This window comes from Tachysurus vachellii, chromosome 19, assembly GCF_030014155.1.
Source record: "Tachysurus vachellii isolate PV-2020 chromosome 19, HZAU_Pvac_v1, whole genome shotgun sequence".
Lineage (NCBI taxonomy): Eukaryota > Metazoa > Chordata > Actinopteri > Siluriformes > Bagridae > Tachysurus > Tachysurus vachellii.
The window spans coordinates 6,386,306-6,401,422 of NC_083478.1; the positions used below are offsets into that span (position 1 = coordinate 6,386,306).

At 40.4% G+C, this 15,117-nt stretch overlaps 1 long non-coding RNA gene across 1 annotated transcript in view; it reads right to left on the bottom strand.

The window, feature by feature from the left end:
* The window catches only part of LOC132862716 (uncharacterized), a 95,444-nt gene that overhangs the window by 43,137 nt on the left and 37,190 nt on the right, over window positions 1-15,117 (bottom strand). The window contains exon 3 of the long non-coding RNA XR_009650042.1: window positions 5,079-5,199. This is a non-coding gene — a long non-coding RNA (uncharacterized LOC132862716). The remainder of the gene's footprint in view (window positions 1-5,078; window positions 5,200-15,117) is intronic.

Below are 15,117 nucleotides of genomic sequence, written 5' to 3' on the forward strand. Positions count from 1 at the left end.
CAACATCAAGGTGTGGCATTTAAGACACACACACACACACACACACACACATGCACACACACAGACTCAATCAAACACTAAAAAAGAAAAAGGGTCTTTTAAAACACCAAAGTCAAAGGCAGTCTAAACTTTAACTCTTTTCATCAGGGCAACTTAATATTGCCCCACTGACAAACACAGTCCAAAGTTAACGAGAGAGATTTGCAAGCCCTTGGAATCAGGGGAAGAGGATTAGATTTGAAAGGCCTCTCCTGAGCCGCTGTCTTAAGAAAACTCTGCAACTCAGCCTTCTCTTTAAGAGCATAACAAGTACACCTGACTGAAAACGCAGCACATAAGCTCTCTTTGCCATCTGGAAGCACTGCCGCAGGAAAGGAGGTGGAAAAACACATAGGCCTTAGGACACCTGGGGAGGGGATTTAAGCAGGTTGTGGAGCATTCAGCTCAATCCTCAGTAGCCACATTGTAGGTAGCAGCGTGGAAAGCTTCCAATGCCGTTGACACTGACAGCACAGAGGCGTCTGTATTTAAGTCTGATAACACTATCAAGCCTTACAATACTCGACCTTACGCTCAGATACTACCTGAGGGTCTTGACTTCCAGCTATATTAACAATAATCACAACAATCTTCATTATATCAGCTACTCTTTTTATACCACACAAGATTTTTTTCATAGTCCCACTAGTATTCACTAGTCCTACTAGTATTCCAATATACATTTGAGTAAGAACTGTAAAATCCTGGGCCAGCAACTGGTAACAACTATCTCCTTGTCTCCATTGCTACTTCCAGGCTGCCCTTCTTGGCTGTCCAGCGAATTCCCATTTAATTAAATACCCAGGTGCTGTAACACCACAATGTCAGGGCTAAGATAAGAGGTATAAAATATGTGAAGAAAGGTAAAATATTGTGGAAAAATGTGTTAACAGTTCAACTAGTTCCAGGCCCTAATTGATGTTCTCTGTCTTTTGTAATTGTTTGAGTGAGTATGTCTTTCAATTATCCTTTCATTCATTTATTTTCTTGTGATTTGTGTTTTTATTTGAAGTGATACATGGTACTTTTATATATGGAGTAGGAACTTTCTTGAAGGGGAAAAAGGGACTTTAATTTTGAATTTAGTGCACTTGGAAACAGGAAGGTCTACTGAAACCAAGGAGGTAAACTAAAAAAGTCATGTGAGGAATAATCTGTTTTGTTGGGAAGGAGAGTTTTTTCCCAGTCTTTCCATTTGGAGTTGTGTTTGAAGCAGTTGCCAATCCAGTTCCAGGAGATGACTGGATGACTGGAGATGACTGCGTTTATAGCTGGACTTTCCTAACGTTCAGCAGTGTGGATTTTTACTTTCTTTTTGGTTGTATCCATGTTTCAGGTTTGAATTTCTTTGTGAGGTCACACTGCACACTGGTGGTTATATGAAGCTCATATGGAATTAGACACTCAGGACTTTAAGAATTTGTAGTTTTTCCTGAATATTCCTGTTTTTACCTAGCCAACTAGGGGCAATATATTCATATATTCAGGGTTGCAGTGGGTCTGAAGATAAAGGGTCAGGGTTGCAGTGGATCCGAAGATAAAGGGTCAGGGTTGCAGTGGGTCTGAAGATAAAGGGTCAGGGTTGCAGTGGGTCTGAAGATAAAGGGTCAGGGTTGCAGTGGGTCTGAAGATAAAGGGTCAGGGTTGCAGTGGAACCGAAGATAAAGGGTCAGGGTTGCAGTGGGTCTGAAGATAAAGGGTCAGGGTTGCAGTGGATCCGAAGATAAAGGGTCAGGGTTGCAGTGGATCCGAAGATAAAGGGTCAGGGTTGCAGTGGATCTGAAGATAAAAGGTCAGGGTTGAAATGGAACCCGAAGTCAAAGGGTCAAGGTTGCAGTGGGTCTGAAGATACAGGGTCAGGGTTGCAGTGGATCTGAAGATAAAGGGTCAGAGTTGCAGTGGGTCTGAAGATAAAGGGTCAGGGTTGCAGTGGGTCTGAAGATACAGGGTCAGGGTTGCTGTGGATCTGAAGATAAAAGGTCACGTTTGCTGTGGATCTGAAGATAAAGGGTCAGGGTTGCAGTGGATCTGAAGATACAGGGTCAGGGTTGCAGTGGATCTGAAGATAAAGGGTCAGGATAAAGTGGATCTGAAGCCTTTTCTTGGAACCAAACTTTATAGTAAGATTGGAATACACAGTGGATAGGACACGCAAGGAACATGTGCAGAAATATATAAAGACATGGAGCTGTCAGACCAAGTAAACAATGTGAAGCAAATAAGACGAGTAATATGTCACTTGATTGCTAATTGGTTTTAATAAAAAAGATGGCTGGGGGTTGAATAAGGTAGTGAATTTATAAAAATGTTATGTCATAAAGAAATTTGACACATTAAACAGGACTTCTGTTAGACATGACCTGTGAGTTTTCCTTAAGTTTTCTTTCACCAAGGTCCCAAAATGATCTCATATTTTTAGATGTTTGGTCATAAATTAAAAATTCATATCAGAATGAATACACTGCAATACATGATTACATGCAATGGCATTTCAAGCATGGCACAGCGTGCAAAACAACACACCTGGCAACACCGCTGAAACACTGAGCAATACGCTTGGTCGTAATTTATACCTGTTTTTGGGAGTTATTCAGAATTACTCACAAATCTGGCTGCTGCTAGTTCATCAAATAAAATGTATGTAATCGGACGCATTTCTCCACTCTCTAAGTGTTGATGCATACGGGGAGCTTAGGCTGCAAGTTCAGAATTCTAGGTTTTGTACATAACACAAAAAGTTTTATGTAAAATTCACAAAAACCGTAGAACCTCTCGCCCTTGGTCTACTTTCACACATGGCCTCAATATTTGAGTCAATACCCATGACTGGTTCTGGACTTATTTTGTGTAAAAATCCATTGATTGATCACAATTTTTATGCATGCAATTTTCATATTAAGCCTGTTTTTATATATCAATGAGGATTTCCATTTCCACCACTAACAATAACAACTCATTCCTCATCATCACAAATTAAGAAACAGAAAGTATCCTGGCAAGTTGAAGTGCTAGTGTTAGACTGGCACCAAGAGCAGATCATAGAGCCTCCACACCTGATGCAGATACCACGGTTCGGTGCTAGCAAGCCCTAGACCACCATTTTCATGAGGATCAGGGATCCATTCTCTGGACCACTTCTGAGCTTGAAAATAGTGTTTATACTTTGAAATATGTTGACATTAAATTCAGTTTTACCATCATCTCATTGTTTGAAGACGAAAAATTGTCCAGGATAGCAGTGCAACATACAACACAAGACACTATATTTGAAAGATCCTGAGAGAGCATTACCATGTAACATCAGTAAGATCAGTAATTCAGTTGGATCGGTAGCTCACAGTGTGATGATGGCTTAATTTGAGAGGAAGGCATACAGGGAGTTCGGGTCACTTCCTGCCAGAGAATGCTGCCAGCATCTTTGCAAGGAGGAGGAGGAGGGGGAGGCTGCTGGGCCGGGGCCCTAACCACGAGCTTGGGGACTCCCATTGCCACTTAGCATGCGCCATGCTTGTTAACCTCAATTTTCTGCCCATTCGCAGGGACAGGCCTACCTTCCTCTAGTTCTTGGCAGACATCACATCTAGCATGGAGCTTCCTCCTGCCCCCCACCAAGGCCTGACCACCAATGCACAGCACGACAGCAGGATGAGGAGGGGTTTTCGGGCCTAGGAAAATCTCTCCACTTATCCCTAAACCCCAGCTTTCTCTCTCCGACACTCTTCGCTCCAGGTGCCTCCATGGCAGCCGTTACCCACAGAGACCTACCTTTCGCTATTCACTTAGGAGAGCGATATGAGATGGCTGCAACAGCAGGGAAGCCTGGGGTCTTTTCCTGCAGCCAGCAGGGGTAGTATTGAGATTAATATCTTGACTTTGGAGTCATAAAACACACATAGGTGTCGAAAGATTAAAGAGCGCCACACCATTATAAATATCAGTGCGTAACTATAACTAAATAAGTTGTAGATTTATAAAGAAGTCTGACATACAGAAGGTTCTTTTTATACAGGTCTAAGAGGTAAACTCTCACACAGAGGTAAAATGCAGACACAAATTGCACTTGCTGAACACTGAGCACTCCTGGGCTTTCAGCCCTTAATTAATCCAGGCCTCTGGGTATCATGATGTGACTGGGCTGCTCCTCTGCATGTGTGACTCAATTAAGCCGTGTTGTGAAGCAGAGGTGCAACTTCAGTGTTGCTCCGAGTCTTCGCTATTGTATTGCTGCCAGTCGACTTTTGTGTTGTGCGAAAACCAAGACGATCGTAAACACGCTCATATCTTCATCTGCTTCAGTGGCATTGTATAATGCACGCTCCCCTGCTGATTTATTAAACAGATTATTTGCCAGTATTGAAAAACGCTACGATAGAGGAAACTTGCCTCACTCTTACACGGCAACGTTAAGAAAATAATTTCAAGTGAACGGCAAATAGTGGTTGCGTAGAGTTCACAAGCCTTGATAGGCCTGAAGACAGACAGACAGACAAACAGACATCAGCTAAATCTACATGCACTCACTTGGAAAAGGTGTTTGCAAGATCGTAATTCATTTTTTTTCTCCATCAAAGTGAAATAAATCTTAAATAAAAATAAATCCACTGTTGCACATCAGTATCAAATCCCATTCAGCAAGTTTAGACTCTGAGTAGCGGCAAATGCCAGCTCAAAGAAGCTAAACCAGATGCTGCTAGGGCCGACAGTTAAAGTGCTAAAGTTGAGCAGAAAGCCATCTTAAATTATTTTATTCCACTGTTAACAGTGTAACCAACAAAGCATTGGAGCTCGAAATCTCATGTATACCTTGTGTACAACTGTAACTGAAGCTGAAGTGCATTAAGATTTGTTCTTTGCTGCGTAAACGATCGACTACTTGACTAGTCTTCATTTTTTTTTTTTTAATTACTAGCAGAATAGTGAATTAGTAGTGTTGCCATGTGGTGTAATTCCCACACAGTGTAATAATAACTAACGGCTCAGAACCGGATTAGGATTCAGAGAAATCCTTCAAGTAAATCCATGCACTGAGTAAAACTCACCTTGTTGGACACAACAAGCTGGATTGAGTTCTGTCTGTCTGTCGATCACTTCCTCTTCCTGTCTTTCAGTCTGTCTTCATAGAGAAAAGCTGCACACACTTACATCTCTGCCCGCAGATCCCTAAAGAAACAACACACATAACAGAGCCGTCACACGCGATCGTTTCTTTCGAATTTTTTATTTTTTTTCGAAAGCTCTCAAAGCGAATACCACATAGACAAATCAGCATTCAGTTCACGTGGCAGCTTTTATATATCATTTTATATTAGTTTTGTCAATGGCTTGTTTTTACACTGGATTTTACGAACAAGCGCTGCTTTCGACGGCACAATAACCGCTTTCATTTCATTGTAAAATCCGCCAAAAGCCCAATTAGATGTTTAGAGAGAAAAATACGACTTTCAATTTACCAAAACAAACCACTCAGTAAGTTAATAAAAAGACATTATCATTCATCTTGTGCTCTTATTAGATTGTGCATTTCTGCATGCAACCCTTTCAAAGGGAAAACAGGGGCTTCTGGCTTTCTTAAAAAAAAAAAAAAAAAAAAGGCTGTAAGAGAGCATTCAGCAGGCTGAGAAGCTTACTGACAAAGCCAGTTAGAGCGATAAAAAGGAATTATACAGCCTTTTAGAGACATCTCACGGAAGAAAATCCTTTTTTTTTTTTTTCTAAAGCAGGAAGTGTCTGTCTATGTAGACTACCATTTACAGACATCTTCATCGATGTACTACTGAAACAACGCAGCTCTTATTTTCTCATATAAAGTTCTTCGGAGAGTCGACTGTATTAGGCTATCCTTAAGGGAAAACTAATTCGCCATTCATCTCTCCTTTGCCAAGAGTTCTCCAGAAACACAACCGGTCGCATTCGCATTAGGATGGATGTCAGACAGAGTCGTTTTTCCCACAATCGCAATATCTTAGAAGAGATCACTGCAAATCTACACCATCTTGACACAAAGCCAGATATGCAAGGAAACACGTTTCATCTTGTAGGAGAGACGACATGCTCTATAGGTGCTTGTCAATTTTAAAACAATCGTCCTAGTTCACCACCACCACCACCAACATGCTAACACTGTTACGCTGATGTAGTATAAGCTAATTTGCAAATACTTTCTTTAAGTCATCACATCAAGGCTGAAATCAACATAATAAAAAGACCACCTAATGACCGTACATTTCTCTTTTATCCCGGATAAATAACCAAAACCATAATAAATAAAAGAAATTATTATAGCTGCTAATTACAATGCTAATTATATTGCTAATTAGCTCAGCGTGATGTATGCTGCCATAACAGTTCACACAGAAAGGGCAAGAACAAAGTCAAAATGGACGTCTGAGATGCATGAGCACACCGTGTGTTGCGGTGTTCAAAATGCCATTAGCGCTGAATGACAATCGTTCCACGTCGCTACAACGTAAAGCTTCTCGTTTGGATCTGTTTACCGATTTCAAGATTTTTTTTTATTTATTTATTTTTTTTTAATTGTTTTTGAAATATCGTCTGCATTTTGCACTGCATCATTACACGGAACCATCCGGAGAGAGCTTCTAATATCTTCAAACTAAACTTTAATTATTGTCATCAGCGTGAATCAGTTTGTTTCCTTCGTTAATTAAAGTTCTTTATCACTTCAGCTTTAAAAGATACACGAGGAAAAAAATGTCTAGGAATTTAATCCAAATTATGAACAGTTATAGTCTCTTCTAGTCTTTCAGTCATCTGTGCTTAAACTCCGTATCTGATGCAAGCTTTGTTTCACACGTTCACACCAAGAGTGAGCAAGATGACAAAAATATCTCCATGAACCTCAATTTCCATTACACCCTCCATTAATATTGGCACCTTTGATAAATAGGAGCAAAGAAGGCTGGTAAAAAAATTGTCTGTTGTTTAAAAATGTTATCTTTTGTCCCCAAAAACACTCTCATACAGAACACAGATTTGTGTATATATCTTTTTTTTTTAAATATATGTATATTAAACAATTATTGGCATCCCATTGAATTCACAGGAGTAAAATATATTTGATATTGATGATAGTGGTTAGCACGTTCGCCTCACACCTCCAGGGTCGGGGTTCGATTCCCGCCTCCACCTTGTGTGTGTGGAGTTTGCATGTTCTCCCCGTGCCTCGGGGGTTTCCTCCGGGTACTCCGGTTTCCTCTCCCGGTCCAAAGACATGCATGGTAGGTTGATTGGCATCTCTGGAAAATTGTCCGTAGTGTGTGATTGCGTGAGTGAATGAGAGTGTGTGTGTGCCCTGTGATGGGTTGGCACTCCGTCCAGGGTGTATCCTGCCTTGATGCCCAAAGACGCCTGAGATAGGCACAGGCTCCCCGTGACCCGAGAAGTTCGGATAAGCGGTAGAAAATGAATGAATGAATGAATATTTGATATTTTGTTTTGATATTTGACATTGAAATTTTATATATTTTTTGTGCACCTAGGTGAGTAGGAACATGTAATTGTTCAAGCAGGGGGATCACAGAAGGAAAAATATGAGGTAAGAATTAGACCAGATTCCTTTAGTTGTTCATCACAAAAGGAATATAGATGTGATACATTTTCTAAGGTTTGCATTTCTTTTTTAAGAAACTTCCAGAAACGCAGTGTTGCGTTCACTGAAATACAAAATGTGAAAACGAAGTTTGATGATAATCTTACTGTCTAAAAAAAATATTATTTAATACAGAAAAGAAAAAAAAGAAAGTTATTAAATACATTTTACTTCCGCACCAAGTCAAAACTGTCAGATTCCTATCCTTTGATATAGAAACACACATACACACACACGCGCGCACACACACACACAGAGCATTGTGCACAGAGGATAAACAAGTGTCATTGTTGTCTTTGATCAAACGAAGCCACTTTATTTGCCTATACACTGCATTGCAGTGGTTCTGATGACCTACAGAAAAAAAACAGAAACTTAACGTCTTCTATAGAGAGAGCTGCCAAGTTCACCTGAATCAAACAGATCCAGCAAAAGCAAAATGGAAAGAAGAATAAAAAAGAACACCAGACACAAGAAGAATGACATATTCATTGCATGTTTAGTTACCGTCTGGTCGGACATGAAAAAAAAAAAAGATTATATAGGAGCAAGGGTTGATGTGTTGCAACACGAAATGTTTTTTGCCACATTTCTTAAGCATGATCTCACAAACTGCAAATAAGCACACACCCAAAAGGCACTTAAAAAAAAAAATCTTAAAGAAATGGCCTGCTCTGAAACATAATGAGATCATTTTAAAATTCGGGGGAAAAATCCCAAACAATAATACACACAATTTGGGTTAAAAGGCACTATCAACACGAGCCGGTGGCTCGGCTTATAAAAACACGCAGTGTTCACTGTTTGCTTTCAACATAGAAATGTCCATCATTCATAAACACACAAGCCCTTTTTCTGACACAGTAAACATTTCAGCAGGTTTTAACACACACAATACTACAAGCACAACAGCACCGTCAATAATCCCTTCTAATTTCAGTTATTTTATGGCGGATGTTTCAGATAAGTTCCTGATAATAAAACAGTAGAAATGTTATTTCAGCAGGACAAAGTTTAGTGTGTCGATCGGACGACTCGAGCCGATCTACAAAACCACCTCGTTTTGTGAATGACGTGTTATTTGCCTGAAAAACAATGTCATATCAGCTAATTGGAGGGTGTATGTTTGCAATGGCTTGTGTTTAGATCCGTGTTCAGTGGTTAGATCAGGAAGCTTATCTGAACCTCCCGAACCTCCTTATCTGAACCTTAACTGAACCTCCTGTCTATGATGTTCTACTGAAATTAGCCTGTTCTTTAGATCAACAGCATGAGCTACATTTTATATAAAACAAAACGGACATAAGATTTTATCTGTGCTCTTAAAAAAAAAGACAATCATTATACAGGCAATAGACAGGCAGTTAGACAGCTTGATGGACCGATGGACAGAGTTAAGGACTATTAGATGGACAAATAGATAGACAGACATACATACAGATAAATAAAAGGATAAAATGACTGATAGATGGACACACAGACCGCTAAAATGGACAGATAGATGACCAGACAATATCAGACAAGCAAAAAGACAGAGATAAAGACAGAGATAAAGATCAGACAGACATACAGATGAAGACAGACAGACAGACAGACAGACAGAAGAGACAGGTTAACATACAGACAGGCAGATGGATAGACAAAATGATTGATAGATAAACAGTAGACCTGTACATTTGGTCAAACAAAGACAGTCAGAAGGACAGAGACAGATAGAGACATCGACAGGTGGTGAGGCAGATATAAGGATGGAGACAGGTGGACAGACAGACATGTGGACAGACAGACAGATCTGCAAACATAAGTGCAGACAGACACATGGATGGACGGACAGACAGACAAACCGAGAGAGAGAGAGAGAGAGAGAGAGAGAGAGAGAGAGATTGATAATAGATGGATTGACAGATAGTGAGAGTAGGAGATAGATAGATAGATAGATAGATAGATAGATAGATAGATAGATAGATAGATAGATAGATAGATAGATTTGTTGTTCATGTTCACAATATTAAATGCTTTAACTTGAGTAATTAAATAACTGGATGTTTAATGAGTTAAAGTTGAATCGAGCGATAAACTCATGATGAACTGATAATGAAACATTTTTCTTATTTAAAAGCGGATCTTTTAATGATTTTTATAACCTTCGTGTAGTCGCCAGGAGAATAATGTGATACAGGCAAAAGCAAAGCCATGACACAAAGCCAAGTCATGTCAAGGAAATTTCACTTTAAGTCGAATATAGAGCCAGAAGTTCCAGTTAAGTTTCAGCGCACCCAGCCAATTAGCAGACTTTGATGTTTTTATTAACTCTCTCTCTATTATTTCTTGTTTTTCTGCCCCACCTGTGGCAAATAAAACTTTTGTCACAAATGCTGGGTGAATTTTATCTCAGGCGCTGTCTAGATTTTCCTGTAACTGCCCTCAACATCATCCAGATTGATCTCCCATCATGAAGTGTTTACTAACACCAGAACCAGTGGCTCTTCACAGCATTGAGATCTTTTTCAGAATAGTTTGGAGATCATTTCGTGTCGGTGTTAAAAACCCAACTAATTCTAACTAATGGTGGATCTGAGAGACGAATGATCAAGCTTCAATCTCTCTCTTCCCAGATGAGTAATGTGAGCTTTCATTCTTTTTATCTATTAATGATTTCAAAGGCCTCCAACCAGTATTGCTTTTATTCACTGAAATAAAACCCAGCTGCTCCCTTTGTATTGTGTGTGTGTGTGTGTGTGTGTGTGTGTGTGTGTGTGTGTGTGTGTGTGTGTTCTGGATGCACTTCTGGTGCTGGAATGGGACAGGATGATGGCTAAAGGGTCCATTTGAGTCATGTTGAGCGTGTGTGAGTGTGTGTGTGTGTGTGTGTGTGTGTGTGTGTGCGTGTGTGAAATAAAAGTACATTTTACATTGAATTTTAGATTTATTCATGAGCATTTTCTTTTTCAAGATCAAGAAGCAGAAGCGTGTTCTTTGTGCGATCTCACTGCTTGGCCGGTGGCAGAACAAAGTTTGATTTTGTTTTGTTTTTTTTATTTTAGCCAAAGGGAACAATAACACCGAAAATACCAGCATGATTTCTAATTTCTGATTGGGTGAGCAGTCTTCAGCCAATGAATGGACAAGGATCTGTCTGCAGCAACCCCACACAAATAGAAAGCCCCGCCCCCTTTTTTTAAAAGTTACTTTTCCTAATTTTATTGCTTTGTAGCATTCATTCATCTTCTACCGCTTATCCGAACTACCTCGGGTCACAGGGAGCCTGTGCCTATCTCAGGCGTCATTGGGCATCAAGGCAGGATACACCCTGGACGGAGTGCCAACCCATCACAGGGCACACACACACACTCTCATTCACTCACACAATCACACACTACGGACAATTTTCCAGAGATGCCAATCAACCTACCATGCATGTCTTTGGACCGGGGGAGGGAACCGGAGTACCCGGAGGAAACCCCCGAGGCACGGGGAGAACATGCAAACTCCACACACACAAGGTGGAGGCGGGAATCGAACCCCGACCCTGGAGGTGTGAGGCGAACGTGCTAACCACTAAGCCACCGTGCCCCCCTTGCTTTGTAGCAGATAAATAAATTAAAAAAGGCTCATAATTTGACCGGCATTACATTTTATTACGTTTATTTGACTAATGATACGACATGTGTTGTGCGATGTATTGTTTTTAAGCCTGTAAAGCAACACTAGTGCTGCCTGTGATGGTGGTTAGGGCGCATTGTAAATATCGGTTATATGCGGAGAACTTCAATAGGTGTTGGGGACACTTCCACTGATTGCCCACCTATTATTAGCTCCAGCCCACTCTTAATATAATTGGCTGGAACCTGCCCTGTCTCTCTGACTTGTTGATTATGTTTTTTTTCCACACCTGATTTATATAAAACCTCGCTGTCAAAGAAAAAGCATAAAAAAACAAATTGTTCGTTTCATTTCAAAGCGTACTGTACATTAAAGATATGTTTGATAAAATCAAGCCTTTCATGTGGATAATCTGACATCTGACAGGTCCGCTGATCTCTCAGTCTGGTCCATGATATTGCTGCTGCTATAACAGAATAGGAAAAAGGCCAGACTCCGCTACGGCACACCTCCCACCCGCTCAGAAAAAGAAGCTTTAAAGCAGCCCATGACTTCCTAAACATATGGCTCGATGATGAAGGTCAGCCAATAATCTGTAAAATCTCATCTGAGGTCGTATTTTAATAAAACGTGCAAATATTGTGTAAAACAGAGGCGGTTTGGAACAGCTGGTCCAATTATTATGAAAAAATGTATGAGTCAGTGTTCTGTCTGCCTTGGCTTAAGAAGATGGTTTCAATAAAACAAAGGTGCATTTTACTCTAGCAGGATAACGCATGAGTAAATCCAGTTTCCTAAGACATTACAGTTTAGATTTAAGGCGCAAAATCCTGAATGTATTGAAAAATAAACACACGACATATAGAAACTGGGATAAAGGGGATAATCTTAGGCAGGGGGTAAAATAAAAATGAAGTCGTCTGCTTTACATTGTACTTTTTTTTTATTCTTATTCATTTCAAGCTTTCAAAGTTCCTATTCTATTGGCGGATTTTTCTTTCGTTTTTTTTTTTTATTTCTCTTATTTCAACTTGCCAGTGGATTAAGACCACATTAAGCTTGAAAATGAGTGAATATGTCTAGAGATAGGATTAATAGTTTTATCTTTTTGTGAGAGAAAATAATGAATTTTTGTATTCATTCTAGAGCTTGTAAAATCCTAAGAACGCTCTCTGTTGCTGTCTCTCATAGACATTTAGCATGACGTGGCACGAGTCTGAGTATTTTTCTCCAATGCTCCTGTGCTAAACATGCTGATCTCACCATGTGGTCTGTCCAGCGTCACACCGGCAGCATTATAAAGCACCTTTAAAGTGAGTGTGTAAGCGCAGTTCCCCCCCTTCCGCTCGTCTCACCCCTCACCGCCGTCTCGATTAGACCGGACCGACCCGGCTCGACCGGCTACTGTAACTACTGTAAATCCTGCGTCTCGCTCCTGCCCTGGCTCGGGTAATTAATAAAAGCTCCATTACATGCCTGGTGCCCGTTGTTTGCTATTTCAACACCCCATTTGTGCCACGATTACAGTCATTATCAGTCACCGCCATTAATTCAGCCACCAATGCCAGAACTGCATACTAATAAATTGGGCTCTAAAAATGTTTTTTTTTCACCTTTCAAGGAGTTGGGAGCTTTGGAGCCAGGCCAGAAAGTGCCATTCCTGATTAGGGGGGGTTTCTAGTGCCTCTGAAAGAAGCTCTTTGAATAGTGACTGCTGCATCTTCGGAGATAGTTTAAAATCCCCCTGAACCCCCCACACCCACCCCACTCCCCCCACCCCCCCTTTGATTATTCCCTTCCTCACCAAAATGAGTCTTTATTAGGCTTAAATCCTAAATAAAATGAAATTAGCAGAGTGCAAAATATTGCGTTCTCTTTTTCTTCCCCCTCCGCCATATTCCCTGGTGCCTCCATGCAAATTATAATGCTTATTTATGTAAATGAGGTGTCGTCTTTAATTAGTTTTGCTTGAAGGCATTAAAATACATGTATTCTCTCCCCAAAATTTATTTGTTTTGTTGCTCTCTCCAGTCAAGTTCAAAATGACTGATTATGCCGGCTAAAAAGCTTTATTAATTTCATACTTTTTGTTTTTTTTCCCCCCCACCTCTCTTTTCAGAGCATTATCTTCTCCACCCACAGTGTAAGCGCAGTGCTGGGTGTTAAGTACTGAGTCAGATGATAGAGAATTTTTTCTCCTCAAGCCGTGAAGTGAGTCTAAACGTCTGCGTAGACGTTAAACCTGCTTACCGAGGTTACTCAGAGAACTCAATATATTAATACATCTGCATATACTGTAGAATTCACTTACTCTCTGTCCACTTTATTAGAAACGCCTGGACACCTGCTCATTCGTGCAGTTATCCAAGCAGCCGATCGTACGGCAGCGGAAAAACACATAAAATCATGCAGATATGCTGAGGTCAAGACACAGCTTTACTGTAGCTAACGTCCACATCGACATCAGAATGGGAAAAAAAAATTATTGCTGGTGACGGAAAGCTGGTTTGTGTATTTCAGAAACTCCTGACTTTTTTTCTTCTCGTTGTCTTTTTTTCAATATTCGTTTTATTTAGCCACTTTTTTAACGGTTGACAAAACTGAAACCCGCTGCGATCTTCTTCTGTAGCTGTCGTTTCGGTGTGTCGCCTGTTCTGAGATGTTCTTCTGCTCGCAAACATTGTCTAGCATCATTGTTCATTTGTCTATCAGAATGTGTGTCTGCTCACAGAATTGTCGCCATTTTGTCTGAATCTGAACTACCCAAGCCAACCTGTCCACAAATATTCCACAGTCACTGAGGACGAGTGTTTGACATGAACGTTAACTCGAGCTCGTAAACCTCTATGTATCTGTGTGATTTTATGCATCATCCTGCTATAATCTGATCACTGCTTAAACCTCCAAGGGGTACAAGTGTTTCTATTTAAGTGGCCGGTTTGTATCTACATTTCAATTAAGACCTGACTTTGTTGTGTCTTACCCTCTTTGCTTCCCGCTTCTACACACCACACACACACACACACACACACATTTGGCAGAATAAACCTGCACAATGCACTCCCCCCTCACCGCCACCTTCTCAACTTAACAAAGTGCGTGTAGTGTGTCATCAATCAAATGCTAATACCAATGTAAATTCCGACAGCCTGTCAGCTTTCACTGCTTACGTCCAAACTGAAGTGCGATGCCCTCTTAAACGACTTTCAGGCGCCTTGTTGCCTTATTTTAATATTTGTTTAAAAGGATTTTCAGCGTTACAGTAAATCTCTCGCTCAACACCATTTTTATGCATTTACCAGTGATTTACAGCCGGACGCACGAACGGCTATCCAGCATCCAGCACGCCGCAGCTCGGAGTCACGGCCGAATGTGCCAGAGCTGACGCAGTCACCCAGAAATACACGCTGTTATACGCTGTACTTGGCCATGAGACATGAGAGGTGGAGAAAAAAAACCTATTTTATTATTGTTTACTATCACATCAATATTCAGTGTCCTCAACAGCCTGAAAGGGCTGAAATAGCATATTCGACAAAGTTAAGTCATCCTCGTAATAAACACACACACACACACACGCACACACACACTCACTCACACACACACGCCTCACTGTACCCCCTGCACCATGATTTATAGAAAGGAAGCTAAAGCCATTATAGCATTTTTATTATTATTGTTCTTTCAAGGCTAATGCAACAATAGATTTTTGCATGATTGATGCTTCACACTAAACATTACAGGATTCCATTAACTTAGCAAAGAGAAGCTAAATGGCATGAGTTTGATTATTGTTGCACAGCTTTCTCTCTTTTTTTTCTTGATTAAAACAAAAAGCATATCCATATCAATTTCCGATATGAATT